This window comes from Phocoena phocoena, chromosome 3, assembly GCF_963924675.1.
Source record: "Phocoena phocoena chromosome 3, mPhoPho1.1, whole genome shotgun sequence".
Classification (NCBI taxonomy): Eukaryota; Metazoa; Chordata; class Mammalia; order Artiodactyla; family Phocoenidae; genus Phocoena; species Phocoena phocoena.
Window position 1 is genome coordinate 18,864,959 of NC_089221.1, and position 17,994 is coordinate 18,882,952.

The window sequence follows — 17,994 nt, forward strand, 5'->3', positions numbered from 1 at the left end:
ATGTCTATAGTTTCTCCTTCTCAAAGTTCCCCTATTTCTCTGATATTTAAAAACTTTAGGTGAGTGACTTTCACATTCTGAATATCTTACTAACATGCAAACAGTGAGAAAAATCAATTTCCTTCCAAAAATTTAGTAGGCAGCAACAAAGTTGATTTGAAAAAAAATTCCTTCTAAGTTTCCAGAATCCCTTGCATCTCTACTTCAGTACTGATTTTTAGCTGGCCTACAATCATATATCTAGTCTAATTGCTTGCTGTAAGTTTATATATTATTAGTATCCACTGGAAAACCAACACTTCTAAAGCATCAAACATATGTTTGTCTCCCAATTCATATTTCCAGCCCTGACTTGAACTTTGGATCAAATATCCAACTAGCTACTCTATGTTTACAATTTAAATGTCTCATAGACATTCCAAAACTACTGCTTTATTTCTCCTGTAATTATTTCAAAAACCATTATCACATCTCAGTAAATGATGTGATCATGCACCTGGCGTGTCATGTCAAATTGCCCTGAACTTTCTAGATCCAATCCATTAGCAAGATCCAGGGGCTCTATCGTCTACATAGACCGCAAATGCGTGGACTGCTCACCATGAGTGTTACTGCCACCACAATCGAAACCACAGTTACTTTTACCCAAAATGCAATAGTCCATTGACTCTCTGCATCCTCATATGTCCACTAGAATTTATTTTCACAATGCCAATCAGATTAATTCATTCTGTTACTCAAACCCACCATCGCCTTCTAATTGCTATTATCATAAAAATTCAGATTCCTTATCATGGTTCACAGCACTTCACATGATCTACCTTCTCGCCATTACTTAGATCACAGTTTTTATTCTTATCTTGACTAAGTCGACTAGGTAACTGGTCCTCTTATTTTTTTCTCGAATCTGCCCAACCTTCTTTTGCTGTAGGGCCTGGGAGCATTCCCATCTATGGACTCCCCTCCCTAAGCCCTGTGCTTTAGAAGACCGTGCAGACCACAATCCACTGAAACACAAAGTGTTTATTCTTTTCTTTTTTGAATGATATGAGTGTTTTTGGGTTTTTTTTAAGTTTTTTAGTAACCCAATAAGCACATGGGGATGTGGTCACCCCTCTGGGACATAAAGACCAAAGGATGTAAGTCTAAGAGAGCAAAAAAGTGAGTGAGAGTGTGTGTGCCTGTGTGTGGATCTGTGTAAGTGTGAGTGCATGTCTGACAAGGTGTGACCAAGAGTGTGTGGCAGTTTGTGTGGGTGTGTGGGCAGTGCGCGTGAGAGAAGGTGAGTGACTGAGGGTGTGTATGTGTGTGTGTATATACAGGTATGAGTGAATCTTTGTGATTGAGTCTGAGTGAGAGTGTGTGAGAGTTTTCTGGTTGTGTATCAGTGAGTATGAGAAAATAAGAGTGTGATTCTGTGTGGATTTTTGTGTGTGTGAGGATGTAGGGCTTTGCGTGAATGAGAATGTGTGAGGATATGTGAGACTCTGTGCATTTGTGCGGTGTGCATGAGTATGTGTGTGTGTGTGTGTGTGTGTGTGTGTGTGTGTGTGTGTGTGTGTGTGTGTAGGAGGGAGGGCAAACAGGAGAAAATCACGGCCTCTGAACTGGTAAGACAATAAGAGAGGAGGATTTGGTGCCAATGTGGCTGCCCCCAAACCACAAAGTGGGTAAATAGCAACTCTATTCCCTCACCTCTGCTGATTCTGTGCCATTTTAGAGACACTCATAATTGCTTAGGAATCCTGAGTGGGAAAAATGAGACATGACAAAGCTCCCTGCTTAAGATACCTATGAAGTCTTAAGTACTATATATACAGTTATAAATAAACTTTATAAACCTTTTCTTCTTCTTTTAATGTAAAATTTACAATAAAACATAGTATCTAAAAGCTATCTCATATAAATATTTACAGGAATAGGTACATGGAAATATACATATATATGTACACACACACACACACACACACACACACGATATACTTTTAGATATAGATACAGATATACACGCTTTCACATCCTCTCCAAAATAGTGAAATATTTACAATGTTTAACTTATTGTCTTTCACACATCTGAAAATTTTGTAACTGTTTACATTACTGATACACCTGCTAGTAAATTACAGTTTTGCTAATTTGCTTGACATTTAGGGTTACCTAGAGTACTTAATAAATGTTCTCATTCTTGGACCCTAACTCAGACCAGCGGAATCAAAATCTTATGAGAGTGAGGGGCTGGGACAGTTGTCAGCATCAACAGGTAGGTAAACCCACAACTCCTAAATGCCACGCGACTTTACACCTCAAATTATACCCAGCATGGAGTGGAAAGCAAATGAGTACTTTTCAACTGAAAATTAAATGGTTCTTCTGTTAGTTTCCTAGACTTCCATAACCAAAATACTACAAACTGGGAGGCTTAAACAACAGAAATTTGTTGTCTCAGAGTTCTGGAGGGTAGAAGTCCAAAGTCAAGGTGTCAGCAGGGTTGTTCCTTCTGAGAGCTGTGATGTAAGGGTCTATAACAGGCCCTCTCTCTCTCTACCTATAGTTAGTTGTCTTCTCCCTGAACCACTTTAAATCATCCCTCCATGCATGTGTGTATTCAAATATCCTCTTGTTAGTATGCAACCTATATTGGCTTGGGGCCTATCCTAATGTCCTCATTTTAAATTGATTACCTCTTTTAAGGCCCCATCTCCAAGTAAGGTCACATTCTGAGGTACCAGGGTGGTGTGGGACGGTTAGGATCCCAACATAGGAACTTGGAGGAAGGGATGCAATTCAAATTATAACAGATTCGATGGAAAATATTTATTTTCCAGTTTATCCATCTCTATTTAAATTTGTTAATTATTAGTAAGTATACATTCTCGGTTCATTTTCTTTCTTCCCTCAGCCTCTGGAACAGAATCCTATATGTGAGAAGCTGAATTTGTGATCAAGGTGAATGTGTCCAGACTCTTTCTTGGAAGGGAGCACAAGCAAGTCCTTAGTGTGCGATCTAGTAGAGACATTTCTAATTTGTTTCTGCCAAAATTTCAGAGTTGGGGTAATTTCTCAAAGCCCTGTAGCAATTCTCCTTTCTCATTTGACATAAAGTGAGTCTGCATGTCTTTTTTTTTTTTTTTTTTTTTTAGGAAAAAACCGGAACCCTTAAGACAAGATAATGAAAAGTGCCGGGTTAACCCCGGCAGAGGTGAAAAGATCAAAGACGAGGTGCAGCCTTTTGGCAGGGATCTTTTGTCATGATGAATAATTAATGAGCACCAGAGAGCACCGTCTTCTGCTTTTGGGCATCCATGCCTGGCATGCTGTGACTGTGCATCTCAAGTTGGAAACGGATTCTTAGTATATAAGCAAACACCTTGAGAATCCAATATTAGACTCTGAAGTTTTTATTTTATGTAATTGTCTTAAATGAAACATAGATTATGAAGGTTAAAGGAAATGATCAATTTCTTAATCTGGTTGCACTTCTGGTATTAATATGTTAAAATGTTTACACTTACCTCCCTTCATGTTTCCATTTTATGAATAATTGATACAATTATTCTTCTCCATTTTAAATATAGATAATGGTTCTCAGACTAATTGATAGATATGAAGGTATCGCCATATGTAAGTTGTTAAGTACAGGGTGTTTCTGAGCCCTAGGCTTCCTTGTCCCCTCATCGTACTTTACTGGCAAGACCCTAATTCTTGTTTTATCCAACACCCCTGCATCTATGTCTGAAACACTAAATTCGATTAGAGAAGAAGACACAATCATGGTAACTGTTCTTACTTTAAATTCACAAGCATCTCCCTGAAGTGGACCATTTAGTGCCACCTGGAATCCAACTAGATTTCCCTGATTAATTTCCTCTTTCTCACAAAGGGGATAAGTCTACACCTTTACTCTTGTCAGAATCCTCATGTACTCTTCTCAGCTGATGACCTTTCTCTTTATTTTCTAGAAAATAGAAAGCATTCCCAAGAAAACTTGCATAGGTTCTCACATTACCGCATCTACAGACTCCCTGCGTGCATATATGTATGTGCCTTTCTCTGTCTTGCTTTTCATTAAAATGGAAGAACTTGTCATGTTCTTCTCTCTACCTGTCCCTTGTGCATGGACTCTTATAACCTCTCTCCTCTCTCTCAAACATTTGACCCTTACAACAGTCTTCCATGTTTCTGTCATCATTATTTTATTTACTTCTCACTGAGTCACTACCAGATATGTAAAAGTATTCTGTAACACTGTAGACTATCTTAAAACGAGCAAAAGACTTCCTTGATCCCACATTCATTCCTCTTCGCGTACAAGGCTATGTCCACTCCAATATTTGATACAACTCCTATGAAAAACAAATCTATATCTTCTGTCTCCAGTTCATCTTTCCTCATTTTCTCTGGAACAAATTCCAAAAATATTTTATCCCCATTCCTTCGGGTAAGGCTCTGTTTAAGGTCACCAATGACTTCACGTCCCAAGGTATAATGGTCTCAGTCATTATACCTTCCTCTAATAGCATCATAGGGCACAAATCAATCACAGCTTATTTTCTGAAATGCTGTCTTTATTTAGTTTCTAGAACATCGCTCTGCAGAGTCTCACTCTGACTGAGTTTTCCTTCAGCTTTGCGAATTGTTTCATCTTGCTGAATCTGTTAAAGAAAAAATCATTCTGACACCTTTTTAAATGGTAGGAAGATTGTACAGACGACTCGAGTTATTGCAATACGGGAGAGAGACGGTGCTTAACTGAGAATACAGCAAAGACAGCTGGGGATTTGTAGCTAAAGAGCAGAGTGAGGGCATCAGTGGATGGAAAATTAATAAGAGGAGACATCAAGGTTAGAGAGTTTATTGCAAAACTGTTTTAAGAGGACTCTTGCTGAAGGCAGGTCAAGGATTTATACATGAAAGGTGGGGGGATATAACACTTGATTAGTTACCAAGAGCGATCGGATATCAAGGATGGGTGTGTTCCCACTAAATTGACTTAGCAGGACTCTTGCTAAGACTGGGCTGGACAGAGGAAAGACAGGACAGGAGCCTTACTAAACTCTGGTCAAGGGCAAAGTATTCGTCAAATCCCATTTTTACTAAGTTCTGAATTTTAAAATGCCCCAGGGCTTAGTTTTCAGGCCCTTTCTCTTCTCTATTTGTATTTTCCTCCTAGGTGATTTAATGTAATGCTGTGACTTTCAAAGTCACCCATGTTCTTTTAATTTTCAATTTTTAGTTTCTGACCTGAACAGTTACCCCGAATTCACACATGAATATCTAACTGGCTACTAGACATGTTCACTTGGATTACTATAAAAATTTACATGTTACTACAGAGAACAAACTAGTGGTTACCAGTGGGGAGGGGGGAAGGCACAATGTATTGCGTACAAACTATTGGGTATAAGATAAGCTCAAAGATGTATTGTACAACACGGGGAATAAAACAAGTATTTTGTACTAATGGTAAGTGGAAAGTAACCGTTAAAAATTACATTAATTTTTTTAAATTTTTTTAAAAAAGAGAGTTGGTAGGGTTACTGAATATAAGATCTTCCTATAAAATAGAAGAAATTATGCCAAAATAACCATTTAGAAAACATATTAAAGTTATTCCATTTTTAATAGTATCAACATTTTAAGTATATTGGAATTATCTAAAAAAAAGACATCTATTCAGAAAATTAAAAACGCTACTAAAGAAGCTAAAGTATGAAAAATAATTTACATCTTAGGATTTCCAGAATCTAACCCTTGATTTTCTCCCTCAAATCATCTTTCTGCCTTCCATGTTTCCCATCTCAAATTACATTAAGTTGCAGAGCTATCCTTGATATTTTATTTTATTCCCACACTTATTCTATCAAGCCATTGTGTCTTTATCTTCAAAACAGATCCAAGATTTTACCACACTCGGCAACATGATCTATGCTCATAATACCGTCAATTCTTTTCTTTAAATTATTTTTTACTGGAGTATAGTTGCTTTACAATGTTGTGTTAGCTTCTACCGCACAGCAAAATGAATCAGCCATACATATACATATATTCCATCCCTTTTGAATTTCCCACCCACTTAGGACACCACAGTACATTAAGTAGAGTTCCCTGTGCTATAGAGTATGTTCTCCTCAGTTGTCTATTTTATACATAATACCTTCAATTCTGTTATACATGATCCTCCTACCATGGTAGTCCTCCTGTTTTCACATTTGTTTTCTTGTATTGTATTCTTCATTCAGAAATGACAGCAATCCTTTTCAAGTGCAAGTCATATAACATTACTCCTTTGTTCAATGCCCTCCAATGACTTTCAATTTTAGATGGATCTTTGCAATGGAATCCAAGGTCATTACCAGACCTTAGAGGCCTTACCTGATCTGTTATTGGTATTCTTCTCTATCCTCGACTACTCCTGCATCTTTTCTCCCTTTCTTACTGTTCTCCAGCCACGATGACTGATGAGCTCTGAACAGGGCAAGTATGCTCCCACATCTGTGCCTTTGCACTGGATATTCCGTCTTCCAAATATTGTCCTTTAATTTTGGATATGACTCATTTCCTCACTTAAATCACGTCTCGGCTCACATATGAATTTATTCAAGAAGGCTTCCCAAATCTTTGTATAAATAGATCTACATCCTGATCCATCACTCTTTATGTACTTATTCTGACTTATATTCGTCATAGCACTTAGTATGTATTAACATACACTACATTTATTGAATATCATTTGGCTGCTGCTTTCTACTACAATATAAGTTAAATTATAAGAGGATTTTGACTTTCTTTCTCACTGTTGTTTCCTGACACTTTAAACTTTTCATGGTAAGCATTACATACATATTTACTGAATGAATAAAAGTGTACATTGTGTTCATCTAAGTTTAATATTTTTTCATTTTGGAAAGTATCCATTTTGGAAGCACATGCATTAAAAAGCCCTTATGAGTGATGATATAGAAGTAATGTTATTAAAGTTGGGGAGAGAAGGGTATAAATATTCTACCTTATATCAATCGCAAAAAATTTGAACAAAAAAATCTGAATCTGGTAAGAATGCCCTTAACTTTAAATAGGAATTAATGCCCAAACTAGTGTGCTTATATACACCAAAGACCTTCCTGAATTAGTATACATATGTGGGCTTTATTTTTGCCAATTTCTAAAGTTATGAATGAAAAGTGTGAATTGGTATAAATAGAGTGTAAATTGGAAGTCAGTTTCCTTTTTTCTAGAGTCAGCCTCTATCTCCTTTTCTCAATAACACTGTACTATCCCAAGAAATCTGTATTCAATCAGAATAACAACCAAAACCTATAGATTTGAAGAAAAGGAGAAATCATGCCTTGAGACATAGTGAATTTGAATAACTGGCCCAAAGTGGCACAACTAGTAAATGGCGAAGCAACAGAATTATAATTCAGAGCTTCTTAGATAATAAAGAATACAGCCATATAGTTGGGTTGTTTAAAGACTTCATAATAAGCAGTCACAGGTTAAAGTGTGAAGTTGAAGGTTGTTTGTTATCTTTCATATACATTTCCCGAAAAATGGAGAAGGAGGTGATAATACTGATGGCCTGGTTGAAGGGTAGAGGGGATGTAGTTTACTGAGAGTCAGAACCCTGACTGCAGCAAGATCCCAGGGGAAAAGGTGAGAACTTTTATTTTTTAATAGCTGTGGCACAAAAGTTAGACTAAGGCCAGTGATTTCTCACCTGAGTGGCATGATAAAAAAGCTAAATCCAATTGAGATTTGAAGATGCACAACTGAGTGGTCAGATGGGTAGTGCTAGAAAATAAACCATGAGGAATATTGCAGGGGATTGCAAACACTATAGTAAACTGATAGCGAAGGAGAATGTTGGGAAGGGAATGAATTTGGTAGTTATGGTGATACGCAATGATTACGTCCATTGAGGCCATGTAAATAAGTGGATAAACGTGGCCGAATTGACTGGAAAGCCCAGTATAATAAAACTAGGATGATGTGAAAAACATCAGGTTATTAGTGGTTATATCTATAATAAATGGACTAGTATGTGACTATATATCATCACAGAGAAAGTACTTTTGACTTCTGTGTTGTGTATATAAACTATTACAGAGAAATGCCTCCAAAGCAGCGTCAACTCTGACATTCGCAGGGCTCCAGAAAGAGTACAAATGGAGAACCACATAGCATATGTCTCAATGGTGAAAGCTGATGAATCAAGCTAACGAAGTATTAACTATATTCTATTATCTTACTTTGAAGATAAGCTTTTATCACAGACTGAAAGTCCAGGTTAAGTAGATGGAGTCCCATCTCTATTATCAATCAGGCTCTGGAAGCTGTCTCAAATTGGTTGGTCAGAGGTTGTTTGGGTACCTGATAGATACTTTAACTTGAATCTGAAACTCACCCCCTCTTGGTGAAAGGCAGGGCCAGAAAACATCCTAAACAGGGCAGATTACCCTCCTGTCTGAATACAAAAAACTGAAATGCAGATGAAGTTAAATTCATTTTGTTTCACAAAGAAAACCACAAAAATATTGTAAAATGGAAAGACAATAGAGGTCTTTCCTCTAAACTTTTTAATTCAGCTTTCCCCAACTCCTTTCATTCCAAAACTAAGAAATTGCATTTTAATCTTTAAAGACATATATTGTAGTTGAAAAAAAAAATATCCAGTAACTGAAACATCTGCCAAGAAACAAGACATTCTAAATGTAAATTTCAGATCACTTTTAAATACTAGAAGTTGTATTAGCTGTAATTTACCTGCCCTTGCAAAAATACATTTCATAAATCACGCTCAGAATTTCCTAGAGATTATTTTTTCCTCTGAGCCATCCATGTACTAATAAAAAATAGTAATTAAAAAACTGCCTTCCATCCAAATATTAAATCCTTAACTGTATATTTTATGAAAAAAATTTAAGCTTTCATCTATATATTGGCTTTTTAAAAGTATGCCTCTCTTCATATAACTATTCTACTTATCCATCTTTGTAGATATTCAAGGTTAAATGAGGTTGATTTATTATGCATTTAATGGTCTATAGCTGTCTGCTTACTCTATTTGGAAATTCTGGTTCCACTATTTTTATTAATTACAATGTGAATTTCCATTTAATGCTATATTTAAATTAATGGATTGATAATATATGCATATCAGAATTTTATGAATTATAAGTTTTATAATATAAATTACCTGATTTTAGTGTCTTCAAGACAATTTGATTTGAGAATACAGTGAATAAGATGGTTTACTATTTATTAAATGGTGCATTTCATAGGCCAATTAAACTTATTTCAAGAAATGATCAATCCAAATTGAATATAAAATTAATGTCTTAAGAAACTCAGGGGCGTCACACCTTTGTAAAGTAATCAATCTTTTTCTCTTATGCCTCCCGTTTAAATAAGTCAGTAACACTGTCAATGGTACCTGTGAAATTTCTCTCAATCCTGTCCATCTTCCCCACTCCTTCTGCTGCCCTTCTCATTTCCTAATCACACTTAGTATTACTGTAAATGATGAGATTAAATTGATCATAAATGATATTTCAGTCATCGTTTTTATAAGCAATATATTTAACTGTATAAGAAACCACAAAAATGTCATTCATACATTGAAATTAAGTATTTTCAAAATTTAATTCATAGATATATCTTCAAATTTGTCTATTAAAACTGTGTATAGTATGTGTCTAATATTCAGTATATAAGATACACTCTACTGGACATTTAGAATTTTATAGTGTATGACTTAATCTCCGACTTCAAGTGTTTTCCAAGCTAAAGAGTCCCAATCAAACATTTTTTACCTATTTTTATAATGGGGGAAGGTGGTAGCTACACGGTAGGAAAGTCACCATATTTAAGTCGACTGAGGTGGTTTATCAAAGATTTGTCTCAAGGCCCACGAGGTCTTCCTCCTTGTACCTGGAGAATCATTAAGCTTTATCCACCAATCTCAACTTTTTACACACCCACACACATGCATGCATGCATGCATATATACACACCACACATATATACAAACTCACTGCTCCTAGGCAGTTATAATGCTATTGGACCATCCTCATGGCTTAAAAGCAAAACAACTATAACAAAACAACAAATAACAAAAACCTCCTAAGTAACAGGAATCTTAGGGCTTTCACTCTTTCACCTGCACTGGTTACAATAAATGGTGCTGCGAAGACAATATGAAACTTCACATCTTGAGTCTTACCCACAAACCCACTCTGGTGAGGAATTGGTAAGCTCTGAGAATGGTAAAAGCTAGTTAACCTTTCCATTATAAGGTGTGTCTCCTGGCATTTCTTAAGTAAGATCACATTACTTTAAATATGAAAAGAAACTTTCAGTTCAAGTTGTAGATTTGACTCAAATTATGTACCATGAGAGATTCACTATGCCTTTTTAATATGTTCCTGATGAGGGAGGAATACAGCATAAAGTCAAATTTTATTTGAAAATTGCCATGTAAAAATGAAATTTTCTTTGGTATCTGAACTTTATTCAAGTTGAGAAATAGTTTTCAACCAGTTGATTTTGTCAAGCAGTCTAAAACAATCTAGTAAACAACCATTAGCAGCTAAATATATTAATAATATCTGAAAGAGAAGTACATGTATAAATAGAGGTCAAATATTTAAATAAGTAATATTAAGAGTAAATATATTGTAATGACACATTGACTTCTAGCCTCTGAGCCTAAAAGATCTGTTTTGGGGCTTCCCTGGTGGTGCAGTGGTTGAGAGTCCACCTGCCAATGCAGGGGACACGGGTTTGTGCCCTAGCCTGGGAAGATCCCACATGCCACAGGGCAGCTGGGCACGTGAGCCATGGCCGCTGAGCCTGCGCGTCCGGAGCCTGTGCTCCACAACGGGAGAGGCCACAGAAGTGAGAGGCCCGCATACTGAAAAAAAAAAGATCTGTTTTGCCTTAAATGTCTAGTTACTAGAAGAATTTAATTATTGTGAAAACGAAGCCCCATTTGTTGTTAATTATAAATTTAAATTCACAAAATATATCCGTTTACTAACATAATTAAATCCTGTATGTCATAAATTCCTGAGTATTATCTTTCTTTTCCTTTTCCTAAAACTGCTAATGGATAAATACTATCATTTAAATAATTTTGAAAGATCTTTCCCAGTGTAACTGAAGAATGAAAATGCAGGAAAAGTCTTCCTATTAGTTCTTTATCATCGAGAATGATACTATAAATCCAATTAACTATATTAATATTTCAAAGTGTTCTAGCATGTTTATGTTTTAGGTTCTTATTATTCATTGAGTGATTTAGAGGCCATTAACTACATACACGAGAAAGAAAAGCAACCCGACACAGAAGATTCACATTTCAAACACCAGGGCAGGTGTGCCCTGGTATTCCTGAGGAGGGCATCTACAGTGATCATTTTCTTATTTCAGATACAACTTCTGAAGATAATACAATTAGTTTTAAACATAATCTTCACAACCTGCCTTATGATTTATTTTGCCCTATTATTTTGCCATCTTTCTTCACCACCTCCGCCAATTTTCAGTAGAGAAACAGCTTTAATTATTTAACACTTTTTAATTATTTAACACTTTTCAAGCTTTCTTTGCCTCAGCTTCCATATTTATATACTTACCTATTCTCTCTCCCCTTATACAATAAAAAGAAACATGGTTCCTTTAAACTTTGTATTCTTAGTTTCTGGAACAGTCCCTGGTAGACTATAATGAATTCTTGTTCAACATGCTTTAATATTAACAAACAAACAAACTTGCTAATCTACCACTAAGTGCCCAGCACTATGCTAATTACTTCAAATAAACTAGTAAGCAAAAGGCATATGGTCTCTGAGTAAATGGAGCTAACAGTTCAGTGGAAAAGGCAGACACAAAAGAAAGAAAGCCACAATGAGTCTAGCATATGTTTGCCCAAATGTCCACAGTGAACTCATGGTAGGAATGAACTCTCCCAGGAAAGGACGTTTATCTTGAAATGCAGGGTTAAAGAGAGCCCAGCAATCTGAGACTGAACTGATAATCTGAATAGGGACTCCCTATTTTTACCTAAAAGTTTATTGGACTAATTTTAAACACCTAAAACAGCATCTAAGTAGCTATGTATTTGTTGGAAAATGGATAATGACACAAGCCTCATATAAGAAATTGAAAGTCACATTTCAATAAATATTGTAATAATTCATTAAAATATGTCAAAGGTTGATACTTGAAAGGGGAGTGCACATTTGTTTGCTCTGAATTTTTAATTTTTGTGGTTTATTGTATGTATTTATGGACATCCACATAATTAAAAGAGAACTAAAATGTGTTGATCATACGAATCCCAAATAAAACAAAAGACAAATACATTAAATTCTTATTATACTGTGACTTTCCTTGAATATCCTTAGAAAAATTAGAGTCCTCCATGACTTTATTTGCAAATAATTGAAAATAAAAATTCTAGCCTTAATTTGAAAAAGTAAGGTAGCTCGTTAATTTGAACGATTTGGGCAAGTTGTTCTTAAAATGTCAGAATTTCGAATCCTGAGCAAATTTTGTGCCGACTATATTTTCCTGATATTTTTGTTCACACTGGTATATGATGTGCATAAACTAGATTTAAGAAAAAACATATACTTCAAAATGATCTTGCTGCTAAGTTATTTTTATAAAATCAGATTATATTTGGAAAAATGGTTGACACTTTCCCTAAGTATCTTTAAATTCACTAAGTATATTCACAAAGTACATTTCAAGTACAACTTTGATTTAATTATATGAGTTACTGCCTAAAGTGCATAATCCTAAACCTAACAAAAGTGCACAGCTTTTCTGGAAATCAAAGTTTCCACAGTTACTCTGATCACTAGGACGGCTGTAGGGTGTTCCACTGTGGATGCCCACATGCCAGACTAGACGGACAAAGACCTGAAGGTAATGGCACATATTTAATGTTCTTTTAATTTTTTCTTTCTAATTTTAAAGTAGATTATCAGTATTTACAAAATGGTTAGCTGCATATAAAAGAATGAAATTAGAACACTCCCTAACACCATACACAATAATAAACACAAAATGGATTAAAGACCTAAATGTAAGACCGGAAACTATAAAACTCATAGAGGAAAACATAGGAAGAACACTCTTTGACATAAACCACAGAAAGATCTTTTTTGACCCACCCCTTAGAGTAATGGAAATAAAAACAAAAATGAACAAATGGGACCTAATGGAACTTAAAAGTTTTTTGCAGAGCAAAGGAAACTATAAACTAGACGAAAGGACAACCCTCAGAATGGGAGAAAATATTTGCAAGTAAAACAATGGACAAAGGATTAATCTCCAAAATATATAAACAGCTCATGCAGCTCAATATTAAGAAAACAAACAAACCAATCAAAAAATGGGCAGAAGACCTAAATAGACATTTCCCCAAAGAAGACATACAGATGGCCAAGAGGCACAAGAAAAGATGCTCAACATCACTAATTATTAGAGAAATGCAAATCAAAACTACAATGAGGTATCACCTCACACCAGTTAGAATGGGCATCATCAGAAAATCTACAAACAATAAATGCTGGAGAGGGTGTGAAGAAAAGGGAACCCTCTTGCACTGTTTGTAGGAATGTAAATTGATACAGCCACTATGGAGAACAGTATGGAGGTTCCTTAAAACACTAAAATAGAATTACCATATGACCCAGCAATCCCACTACTGGGCATATACCCAGAGAAAAACCATAATTCAAAAAGACACATGTACCCCAAAGTTCACTGCAGCACTATTTACACTAGCTAGGTCATGGAAGCAACCTAAATGTCCAACAATAGACAAATGGATAAAGAAGATGTGGTACATATATACAATGGAATATTACTCAGCCATAAAAAGGAACAAAATTGGGTCACTTCTAGAGACATGGATGGACCTAGAGACTGTCATGAAGAGTTAAGGAAGTCAGAAAGAGAAAAACAAATATCGTATATTAATGCATATATGTGGAATCTAGAAAAATGGTATAGATGAACTGGTTTGCAAGGCAGAGATAGAGACACGTATGTAGAGAACAAACGTATGGACACCAAGAGGGGAAAGCGGGGGGTGCGTGGGATGAACTGGGAGACTGAGATTGACATATATACACTAATATGTATAAAATAGATAACTAATAAGAACTTGCTGTATAGCACAGGTAACTCCACTTCACTGTACAGCAGAAACTAACACAACATTGTAAAACAACTACACCCAAATGGAAAAAAAAAAAAAAAAAAGGGTGCAAATTCTTCTGATGTACAGTGTCATTTAAAAAAAAGAAATACAAATCTTCTTCCAGCAAGAGATCATTTATAGCATATTTCCTTCAGATTTATTTTTTATCAATCAAGATAAAGCATGTTATTTAATGTTTATTGGTTACTCATTATTATACAAATGAAAGCTATTTTATAATGGCTTTGTAGGTAAAAATCACCTGGTATCTCATATGTTCATATCTGGTAAATTGTTTTCAGCCTACTTAAATTCACTAATTACCATAATTGAAATAAAATAAGTGAAAATCAATGAAACTCAGGCAAGTTTTATAAACAAAAATTGCCTATAAAACCTCAATGTCTTGGGACAGTGATACTTAAGAATCCATAAAAGGTAAAAAGATAGGGGCTCCCCTGGTGGCGCAGTGGTTGAGAGTCTGCCTGCCGATACAGGGGACACGGGTTCGTGCCCCGGTCCGGGAAGATCCCACATGCCGCAGAGCGCCCAGGCCCTTGAGCCATGGATGCTGACACTGTACATCTAGAGCCTGTGCTCCGCAATGGGAGAGGCCACAACAGTGAGAGGCCTGCGTACCGCAAAAAAAAAAAAAAAAAAGGTAGAAAGATAGAAAACTAAGAATACGAACCTTACAGATTACTTGCTAGGCTCTCATATTACAGATGAGAACAGCAAGTTCTGAAAGAACCAGAATCCCTGATTCATACTCCTGAGGACTTGCTCATGAATGTCATGAAGAGTATTCTCTCTTCACAAAATTGCTGTCTGTAAAGTACCGCACTGCATGCTTGACTTGTGAGCTGGTCATTTGCTCTCTTGGCTTCACCTTGTCTTGATTCACGGTCAAAAATATCTCCAATTCAACCCAAGAAGCACTATGCCTCTCTCAAGCCTTTATGTGGAGTAAAACGAAAACTAGAGGAAAACATTCTTAAAAGCAAACCAATCGTTTCAAATGTATTCCTTATGTAACAGAATTCTTCAAATAAAATCATCTGTAACAAACAATAATTTTCCACATTCCTTAAGATTTTATTTTTTAATGAAGTGCAGTCTAGGTAAATTTTTAGCATATTATTCTTATGGCTTAATTTTGTCACCGTGAGAGAATCATATGTGTTCCTTATCAAACTATTAAAATACATTCTTCTGAATATTCTTTCTTTTCCTCCCTATCCTATGTTAAGATTATAGATCATCATCAAATTCCTACTAAGGTAATAAATATGATTGTGTCAGAGACTTTCCCAAAAAATACCATTCACCTTGGAAGATGATGAATTGATATATGTCCATCGTAAAATGTCCAGACTAATGCAGTCGATTCATCCATATGGCCAGCGTGTTCTTTCGGTGATGGACACCCTCGGACAATTTAACGCTTCATTTGCTTAGCTGGTACTTCATTCAACTTTCTTAAAAAATTGTCTAGTGACTTTGAGAAGGTATATAAGAAGATACTCCTACACATCGCATTTCCAACTACCACTCTTTCTCTTCTCTTCGCTTTTTTGAAGGTGTAGTTTTTCAAAATTAATTATTGTAGTTAGAAAAGGAAATACAGGCTTTGTAAAGAAAAGTTTTTGAAAAAATTAACTATTAGTTGAGACCATGCCATGGCAAAGTTTGCCTATCAAGTCATTCTGAAATGGCGCAGGACCCTATGGTCCTTGCCCCCCATGTCCTCAGCCTGCCTTTTGTCTGTGGAAAAACTTTAGCCAAAGAATACGTTTAATCAGAGAAGCGAGAAAATGTGGAAACAAAGGAAAACAGTCAAAGGAGAACAAATAATAATAGTTTAGTCATTAAGCAAAGTCAAGGACCTTTAGTTCCTCCTCAAGGGCTATAGATAATATTCTGAGCCATATCCTGTGAGCTGTCTTATAGGTACTGAAAACCCCACCGAGTGGAAGAGATTAACTACAGGATGACCAGACTGTAGCCATGACATAAGCTGCCACGGTTCTGAGAACTGGCCTTAAAGAAATGGGAACAAACTGACCCTGGGACTGACGATTAACTGTACTTAATCAAGATGACACTGGTTAGACCACTGCATGACCAATTTCAAGATGACTATCAGAGCTGACCATGCTGTTTCTGCATGTAGCCCCTTCCCTCTGTCTATAAACACTCTTGCCCCCTGATTGTCGGTGGGGAGGTGGGAAGTTAGTCTATGGACAGGAGTCCGCCCTCCCACACCCCCACCCCCAGTTGCCAGCATCCAATATAAGCAAACGTTCCTTTCCACCAACCTTGCCTCTTTATTGGCTTTTGAGCTGAGAGCAGCTAGACCCCACTTTCAGTTACAATCTTCAAGTGTATAAGGAGATTTACAAAGAATGTAAGACCCTCTCACTGCCTCAAGTTTCTCTTAATCCAGTTAGAGAAACAAAGGTTATATAAACAAGGAAAGGGAAAAATATATACCAACATATTCATTTATACCTCAATAACTATGTTGAACACTCACTCTGTGCCAGGGGCTGTTTTAGGCATTGGGAGGCAGCAGTAGACATGGTCTCTGCTCTTCTGAAGATTTCTTTCTAATGGCGCAAGACAAATGATACAAAGCAAATAAGCAAAGTGATATGAGGGACTAGATAGAGAGTTGCTGCGCTGGCTGTTCTAAAACTGTATGGTAGGAAAGATGTCTGTAAGGAGGAGACATCTGAGCAGAGATCTAGATACAGCGAGGGAACGAGTTTTGTGAATATCTGCTGGAAAATTTACCTGCTGAGGAAACAACAATGTACAACCCTCAGGATCGAGTAAGACTTGGGTATAGAAAGTGAGAATAAGTGGGTGATAGCAGAAGATGTCAGGGGAACTCCAAATTTAGAAACAAGTGTTTCTAATAAGGAATGGTGTATATAATTCATGATTTATCAAAGGAAGGTTGTGTCATGTTGCTAAACTTAAAAATTAGAAGGAATATATAGAAAATTCAAGAAAATTACACAAAATATTGTTTTATCTTTCAATGCTGGGTTATGAGTTGTATCCAATATCTTATTTTCTTCCTCTAGAAATTTTTCACATTTCTAAAATTTAATATCTATAATTTAAAAAGTGTACAATTATGTACAGTTAACTCTTGAATTAACACAGGCTTGAACTACATAGGTTCACTTACATGAGCATCTTTTTCAGTAAACATGTACTACAGTACTATTTGATCCATGGTTGGTTGAATCCACAGATGTGGAACCAAGGACATGGAGGGCCACTGTAAAATTATACACGGATTTTCCACTGCACAGGGGATCAGTGCCCCTAATCCCTGCATTGTTCAAGGGTAAACTGTATTGCAAAATATATTTATGCTAAAATAACATTCAATACCTGATATCTTATTGACGGTTGTTTTCTTGTAAGGCAGTGATTCCACAGGTGAGTCTTAAAAGCATAATTACCACATGAGACTTATTTAAAAGATAATATTGTGGAAAAGTAAACTGGGGTGTTAAATAGAGTAGGCCCAGCTCTGGCTGTATTTAGATCTGAAATCTCTCCTCCAACACTACTTCCTTTATTATAGAGTGGTCATTCTGTTTGTGACTTGTAATGAATTGAAAGCATAGTGAGGATTGTCTAATGAATAGTGTAGACAATAAACACTGAATTGTGAAGGACAGATGATCACTGTGAACTTGGACTCGTCAGTGCTAACATGGACTACTAAAATGCAAAGAACAACACAATCACAGAGGATG